Raw genomic sequence first — 8,601 nt, forward strand, 5'->3', positions numbered from 1 at the left:
TAAAAGGACTTGAAAGGACTCGGAACTCAAAATGCAGGACTTAGGACTTGACTTGAGACTTTCCAGTCTTGACTTTGGACTTGACTCGGGGCTTGCCTGTCTTGACTCGGGACTTGACTCGGACTTGAGGGCAAAGACTTGAGACTTACTTGTGACTTGCAAAACAATGACTTGGTCCCACCTCTGAATACTAAACCTATAGCTTCACCTCTCTGAGCATTATCATCGTCATAATGCAACTTCTGGATGCCATAAGTGTAAGTGAGTGTCCGTTTTTATTTATCATTTATCCATCCATTTTCTACCGCTTGTCCCTTTCGGAGTCGCGGGGGGTGCTGGAGCCTATCCCAGCTGCATTCGGGCGGTAGGCGGGGTACACACTGGACAAGTCGCCACCTCATCGCAGGGCCAACTCAGATAGACAGACAACATTCACACTCACGCTCACACACTAGGGCCAATTTTTAGTGTTGCCAATCAACCTATCCCCAGGTGCATGTCTTTGGAGGTGGGAGGAAGCCGGAGTACCCGGAGGGAACCCACGCAGTCACGGGGAACAACATGCAAACTCCACCCAGAAAGATCCCGAGCCCAGGATCGAACCCAGGACCTTTTGTATTGTGAGGCACATGCACTAACTCCTGTTCCACCGTGCTGCCAAAGCTTACAGCACCTGGTATTCCCAGGTGGTCTCCCATCCAAGTACTAACCAGGCCCGACCCGGTTTAGCTTCCGAGATCGGACGTGCTCAGGGTAGTATGGCCGTAAGCCTATCATTATCATTTATGTCAAAATACAATCCAAAATGCCGTATTTTTGGCAGCATCAGTTATGCATTTTCTATGTTTCTGCATGTCTTATTGCTTAAAAAAAGCCCTTGATCCGACAAAAATGCTGACTTCCACTTTTCAGTCGGCGTTGTAGAGTAAATCTATTCATGAAGCTATAGATTTGCACAGGTTTGGACAGGGTTGTTGAGCCCCTAAGCCATGTTCATGATCCAGATCTGTGCACTGTGTAGTGACACCCCCACAAATCACTCCTTTGTCTGGTGATGATAATGTATGTTGGATTAAGACCGTGTCTCGCACATGCATACATGTGGATGTCTGCTGCGCTGCAGTTTTTGTTTTGTAAATCTTTTTGATCAAGCCAACTGGATTGCACGTTAAGGTTGGATGAGGTGGCGGCGGTGCCCTCCTAAAATAGCTTCCCAGTGTGTTCTGCTGCCGTTGTCATGGAGGCTAACTGCTGCAGGTGATTACACCCACTTGCCACAACATTAGGTACACTGGCACAATCTAATGACTACAAAATGCTGCATTAAGAAAGTTAATTATGTTCAGTTATAAGCAACAATTTTTGTTCAGTTGTTTAGTTTACTATAGTGGTTTGCAGATAAGAAAACATCCAATTTGCTCAAGTTTTAAAACAGTATTCATAATAGTTGATAACTGCAATGGAAATAGTCAAACTGTTGCCATCTGAATGCAAAAACTTTATCTGCAACCATACTTGCCAACCTTGAGACCTCCGATTTCGGGAGGTGGGGCGTGGGGGCGTGGTCAGGAGTGGGGCGGGGCGTGGTTGGGGGCGTGGTTAAGAGGGGAGGAATATATTGACAGCTAGAATTCACCAAGTCAAGTATTTCATACATATATATATATATATATATATATATATATATATATATATATATATATATATGTCTTAATAAGGTTATCCAAAAAATAGTGCTCGATACCGTAGTAGAGCGCAATATGTATGTGTGGGGAAAAAAATCACAAGACTATTTCATCTCTACAGGCCTGTTTCATGAGGGGGGTACCCTCAATCGTCAGGAGATTTTAATGGGAGCATTCGCATACCATGGTTTATATAGGGCACAGAGTGGGTGGGTACAGGCTGGCCTAGGGGCGTGGTGATTGGTTCATGTGTTACCTAGGAGGTGTTTCCGTCTATGGCGGCATGTTGTTACAATTTCGCTGCGCTTGTTGAGGGATGACAGGTCTGGACGGTAGATAATAAACAGTTTCTCGTTCAAGCATAGGTTGCATCTTTTATTACCACTATTGTAAGGTGTGCTGGATGCAAGAATTTGCCATGTTATTGAATATTCAACATTATTGTCTTTGAGGTCCCAAATGTGTTTGCTGAGTTCTGTGGTATTTCGCAGGTTTTTGTTCCTGAAAGAAGCCTTGTGGTTGTTCCATCTGGTTTTGAATTCACCCTCGGTTAATCCTACATTAATACGCAAGGACATTAACACATCCGACACATATGTAGGATTAACCGAGGGTGAATTCAAAACCAGATGGAACAACCACAAGGCTTCTTTCAGGAACAAAAACCTGTGAAATACCACAGAACTCAGCAAACACATTTGGGACCTCAAAGACAATAATGTTGAATATTCAATAACATGGCAAATTCTTGCATCCAGCACACCTTACAATAGTGGTAATAAAAGATGCAACCTATGCTTGAAAGAGAAACTGTTTATTATCTACCGTCCAGACCTGTCATCCCTCAACAAGCGCAGCGAAATTGTAACAACATGCCGCCATAGACGGAAACACCTCCTAGGTAACACATGAACCAATCACCACGCCCCTAGGCCAGCCTGTACCCACCCACTCTGTGCCCTATATAAACCATGGTATGCGAATGCTCCCATTAAAATCTCCTGACGATTGAGGGTACCCCCCTCATGAAACAGGCCTGTAGAGATGAAATAGTCTTGTGATTTTTTTCCCCACACATACATATATATATATATATATATATATATATATATATATATAGATGTCTACATCCTGAAAATATGCAAACAAAACTGTGTTTAGATAATTGATACTTCAAACTTGCATAAATAAATATTAAGGAATATAACATAACTTGGCTTCTGAGAGTTTCAAAATGTAATGAATACAATGCTAAAGTTGTTGATAAACAAGCAATTATTTTAATAATTAAATATGGTCATTTTAAATGAATTATTATGATCATTTAAAATCAATTATTTCAAATATGTTTATTTTGATGTATAATTCTATGGCTGGATGTAATAAGGAGTCAAAAAAAAATACAAATAAAAATACAATTAATTTTTATGTTTTTAGCAAAATATAGTAAAAATGTATTTATTTTTTTTAATTTTTTTTAATTAATAAATATATTTATTTTTAGGTAAAATAAACATAATAATACAATTCATCTCTAGTCTGGATGATTTAGTTCTTGTCACCCTGTTGTCCTCCCGTCATGAAAAAAGGCTGTCCTCACTCAGGTCCGCATGGAGCTGGAGGGTGCTTGGCTTCCAGCTCCGGCTGAAAATCGGGAGATTTTCGGGAGAATATTTGTCCCGGGAGGTTTTGGGGAGAGGCGCTGAATTTCGGGAGTCTCCCGGAAAATTCGGGAGGGTTGGCAAGTATGTCTGCAACACATACCTTCATGCGTATACCCCCCCCACTCTCTGCTGCAACAACAAATAGTATAATTTGTCTATAAAATTGTCATAAATACACGTCTGCATAACACTGTATCGTTATTAACATTAAAGAAAACAAAAAATAAATAAATATAGATTGATATAGAACTTGTAAAGAAAAATTACTCCAACAATATTGCTTTTTAATCTGTAACAGAAAATATTTAAAGGGGAACTATTATGCGAAACCAACTTTTGTTAGTTTTTGGTACCTGTTTTTGTGCATTTGGGAGCTGCATAAATGCCGAAAATTGGCAATCAAACCGTGGAGGCATTGGGGAGATATTTATAAAACAATCTTGCCTTCCTTTGGGGCGGTATAGCTCGGTTGGTAGAGCGGCCGTGCCAGCAACTTGAGGGTTGCAGGTTCGATCCCCGCTTCCGCCATCCTAGTCACTGCTGTTGTGTCCTTGGGCAAGACACTTTACCCACCTGCTCCCAGTGCCACCCACACTGGTTTAAATGTAACTTAGATATTGGGTTTCACTATGTGGAGTGCTTTGAGTCACTAGAGAAAAGCGCTATATAAATATAATTCACTTCACACTTCACTTCACTTCACTTTCTTCATACTTGTTCCATATGAGTCGTTTTGAAGTTGCACAACCGGTGATGTTTTACCCAAGGGTGACGTCAGCGAATTATCCATATATGTAACTTTATTACTAAAACCGGGCAAAGTAGATTCCGATTGTAGTTCTTATCGTCCCATCTCTCTCTTAAACGCTGACTATAAGATTTTAGCTAAAGCACTGGCCCTTCGCCTTGAATCAATTTTACCAAACATCATATCACCTGACCAAACTGGGTTTATGAAAAACCGGCACGTGGACTTGTCGTCCCCTGAGCCCTGGACCCAGCTCCAGCACCTGCGCTATGAACTAGACCAGTATGAGCCTGGGCTCTCTCAGCGACCTCATGTCATCGTCGCCAACAAAATAGACTTACCCGGGTTCCATCGAGAGCCTGCTGACCTACTGTATTACGGTATGGTACGGCAGTTGCACTGCAGCAGACAGGGAGAGGCTGCAAAGAGTGGTCAAGACGGCTCAGAAGATCATCGGCCGCCCTCTCCCCTCTCTGACGGACATCTACACCTCCCGCTGCCTCAACAGAGCCAGTGCCATCATCAAGGACAGCACCCACCCTGGCTCTGACCTGTTCCACCTGCTGCCCTCTGGGAAGCGCTACAGGTGCATTAAAACCAAAACAAACAGGCTAAAGAACAGCTTCTTCCCCAGGGCCATAACCATCCTGAACGGACTGCCCCATTGTCCCTCATAACTGCCTTCTCTTCGGTGCAATAACCCATTCCACCAACCACCCTGTTTTTTTTTTCGTTTTTTTTTTCATGTATATATTCATTTCACACCATATTCATTGCACTTCTACATTTTTTATATTTTTATATATTTGCACATTGTTTTTCTAGCATGCACACATCGCACTGTATGGAATGGCCTCAATCTCGTTACCTTGCGTAATGACAATAAAGCTGATTCTGATTCTGATTCTTCTGGTAGCAATTTGAGGGCAGCACGGTGGAACAAGGGTTAGTGCATGTGCCTCACAATACGAAGGTCCTGAGTAGTCCTGAGTTCAATCCCGGGCTCGGGATCTTTCTGTGTGGAGTTTGCATGTTCTCCCCGTGACTGCGTGGGTTCCCTCCGGGTACTCCGGCTTCCACTCACCTCCAAAAACATGCACCTGTGGATAGGTTGATTGGCAACACTAAATGGGCCCTAAGTGTGTGAATGTGAGTGTGAATGTTGTTTGTCTATCTGTGTTGGCCCTGTGATGAGGTGGCGACTTGTCCAGGGTGTACCCCACCTTCCGCCCGAATGCAGCTGAGATAGGCTCCAGCACCCCCTGCGACCCCAAAAGGGACAAGAAAATGGATGGATGGATGGGTAGAAATTTGCCCAAAGTACTTTGCATGTGTCCGCCATTGTAGTTCGACGCTATAATAAATAAACTCCTTATTTTCCTCTATCCTCTTGTTGTGGGGTATACATCCTCCGCTGTTGCCATTTCTAATAAAAAGTAGCATATAGTTCGAACTAGGGTTGTACGGTATACCGGTATTAGTATAGTACCGCGATACTAATGAATCATTTTACCGACGAGCATGTTCAGCGGCACACAATCACGGAGTACTTACAAGCAGGCATAGTGTGTAGACAGAAAAGGGAGAACGGATGCATTTTGACTTAAAAACTAGCGATAAAGGTGAAGTTATAACCAGTGTTGGGTTAGTTACTGCAAAGCAGTAACTAGTTACAGTTACTAGTTACTTCATTTCAAAAGTAACTCAGTTACTAACTCAGTTACTTACACCAAAAAGTAATGTGTTACTGTGAAAAGTAACTATATAGTTACTTCTTTTTTTCCTTCTTTTTTTTTTTTTTTAAAGCTCCCATTAATGCCCTTTTAGCCTTCATTTTAGTACTGTTATTGCACTGGAGAATAATACAATCTGTTGATCAACTTGACATGCATTTGCATCACTGAACTCTGCTAAGCAATGTGGTCTACATACAACACACAAAGACAAAGATATGTTACAAAGGCCAATTTGTTTCTGGCCAGAACAAATTGACAAAACTATTTGAAATAGCTGCAACATAACGTACATAAGTAACAAACAGCATAATAACAGCATACATGTAAACCAAGAAAGGCACACACTACATACACAAAGCCTAACCAGGCATTTTCTTTACTGAGCAAAACTCTTTATTGTCGGCCATAAACACATCACCAAAACATTAGTAAAAAAAAATGATATCTAGCAAAAGTGGTCATTTTCTGCAGTACAAACCAGACCAAAAGCTACTTTGTTATATCAACAGCAGCCACTCGCTCTTTCTCACGTGTGCCAACACTTGCACATATGGCACTTAGCCAGTGATGCGTTTACAGCCACACAAAAAGTCGGACAACTCCAACACCACACATAAAGTGTAATTCCAGGTCGTTACACTATGATTTACCAATCAAATGTGTGCTTATTTTAGTGTCATTTATTAGGAATCTTAATTTATAAATATTAATCATTAAATGCTGTTAGTATATAAAATAAATACTAATAAAAATATATTTTTTACAAACAGGAAGTTGCAGGAATGTACACATGATCCCCTGCTTACATCTCATTGTGCAACATGTGAATGTTTTAATGGGAACTAAATGAAAGGGGTACAAACTATTTCCAAAGCAGGACCTCCACCCAGACAAACAATACAAGTACACAGTTCATGAAAAACAATATTTGTTGTTATTGTCATTGTAAGTGGGCCTAAACACTTATATTAGAAATGGAAATGACTGCTGTCATTTGATTATAATAATAAGAGAATGTTGTCTGTGTATCTGTGTTGGCCCTGTGATGATAGCTGCAACATAACGTACATAAGTAACAAACAGCATAATAACAGCATAGATGTAAACCAAGAAAGGCACACACTACATACACAAAGCCTAACCAGGCATTTTCTTTACTGAGCAAAACTCTTTATTGTCGGCCATAAACACATCACCAAAACATTAGTAAAAAAAAATGATATCTAGCAAAAGTGGTCATTTTCTGCAGTACAAACCAGACCAAAAGCTACTTTGTTATATCAACAGCAGCCACTCGCTCTTTCTCACGTGTGCCAACACTTGCACATATGGCACTTAGCCAGTGATGCGTTTACAGCCACACAAAAAGTCGGACAACTCCAACACCACACATAAAGTGTAATTCCAGGTCGTTACACTATGATTTACCAATCAAATGTGTGCTTATTTTAGTGTCATTTATTAGGAATCTTAATTTATAAATATTAATCATTAAATGCTGTTAGTATATAAAATAAATACTGATAAAAATATATTTTTTACAAACAGGAAGTTGCAGGAATGTACACATGATCCCCTGCTTACATCTCATTGTGCAACATGTGAATGTTTTAATGGGAACTAAATGAAAGGGGTACCAACTATTTCCAAAGCAGGACCTCCACCCAGACAAACAATACAAGTACACAGTTCATGAAAAACAATATTTGTTGTTATTGTCATTGTAAGTGGGCCTAGACACTTATATTAGAAATGGAAATGACTGCTGTCATTTGATTATAATAATAAGAGAATGTTGTCTGTGTATCTGTGTTGGCCCTGTGATGATAGCTGCAACATAACGTACATAAGTAACAAACAGCATAATAACAGCATAGATGTAAACCAAGAAAGGCACACACTACATACACAAAGCCTAACCAGGCATTTTCTTTACTGAGCAAAACTCTTTATTGTCGGCCATAAACACATCACCAAAACATTAGTAAAAAAAAATGATATCTAGCAAAAGTGGTCATTTTCTGCAGTACAAACCAGACCAAAAGCTACTTTGTTATATCAACAGCAGCCACTCGCTCTTTCTCACGTGTGCCAACACTTGCACATATGGCACTTAGCCAGTGATGCGTTTACAGCCACACAAAAAGTCGGACAACCACACATAAAGTGTCATTCCAGATCGTTACACTATGATTTACCAATCAAATGTGTGCTTATTTTAGTGTCATTTATTAGGAATCTTAATTTATAAATATTAATCATTAAATGCTGTTAGTATATAAAATAAATACTAATAAAAATATATTTTTTACAAACAGGAAGTTGCAGGAATGTACACATGATCCCCTGCTTACATCTCATTGTGCAACATGTGAATGTTTTAATGGGAACTAAATGAAAGGGGTACAAACTATTTCCAAAGCAGGACCTCCACCCAGACAAACAATACAAGTACACAGTTCATGAAAAACAATATTTGTTGTTATTGTCATTGTAAGTGGGCCTAGACACTTATATTAGAAATGGAAATGACTGCTGTCATTTGATTATAATAATAAGAGAATGTTGTCTGTGTATCTGTGTTGGCCCTGTGATGATAGCTGCAACATAACGTACATAAGTAACAAACAGCATAATAACAGCATAGATGTAAACCAAGAAAGGCACACACTACATACACAAAGCCTAACCAGGCATTTTCTTTACTGAGCAAAACTCTTTATTGTCGGCCATAAACACATCACCAAAACATTAGTAAAAAAAATGAT

General features: G+C 40.0%; 1 pseudogene; it reads right to left on the minus strand.

The window, feature by feature from the left end:
* Positions 1 to 661: 661 nt before the first annotated feature.
* On the minus strand, positions 662 to 770 carry LOC133612046 (5S ribosomal RNA; annotated as a pseudogene).
* Positions 771 to 8,601: the final 7,831 nt, after the last annotated feature.

This window comes from Nerophis lumbriciformis, linkage group LG08 (genome assembly GCF_033978685.3).
Source record: "Nerophis lumbriciformis linkage group LG08, RoL_Nlum_v2.1, whole genome shotgun sequence".
In the NCBI taxonomy this organism is placed as follows: domain Eukaryota; kingdom Metazoa; phylum Chordata; class Actinopteri; order Syngnathiformes; family Syngnathidae; genus Nerophis; species Nerophis lumbriciformis.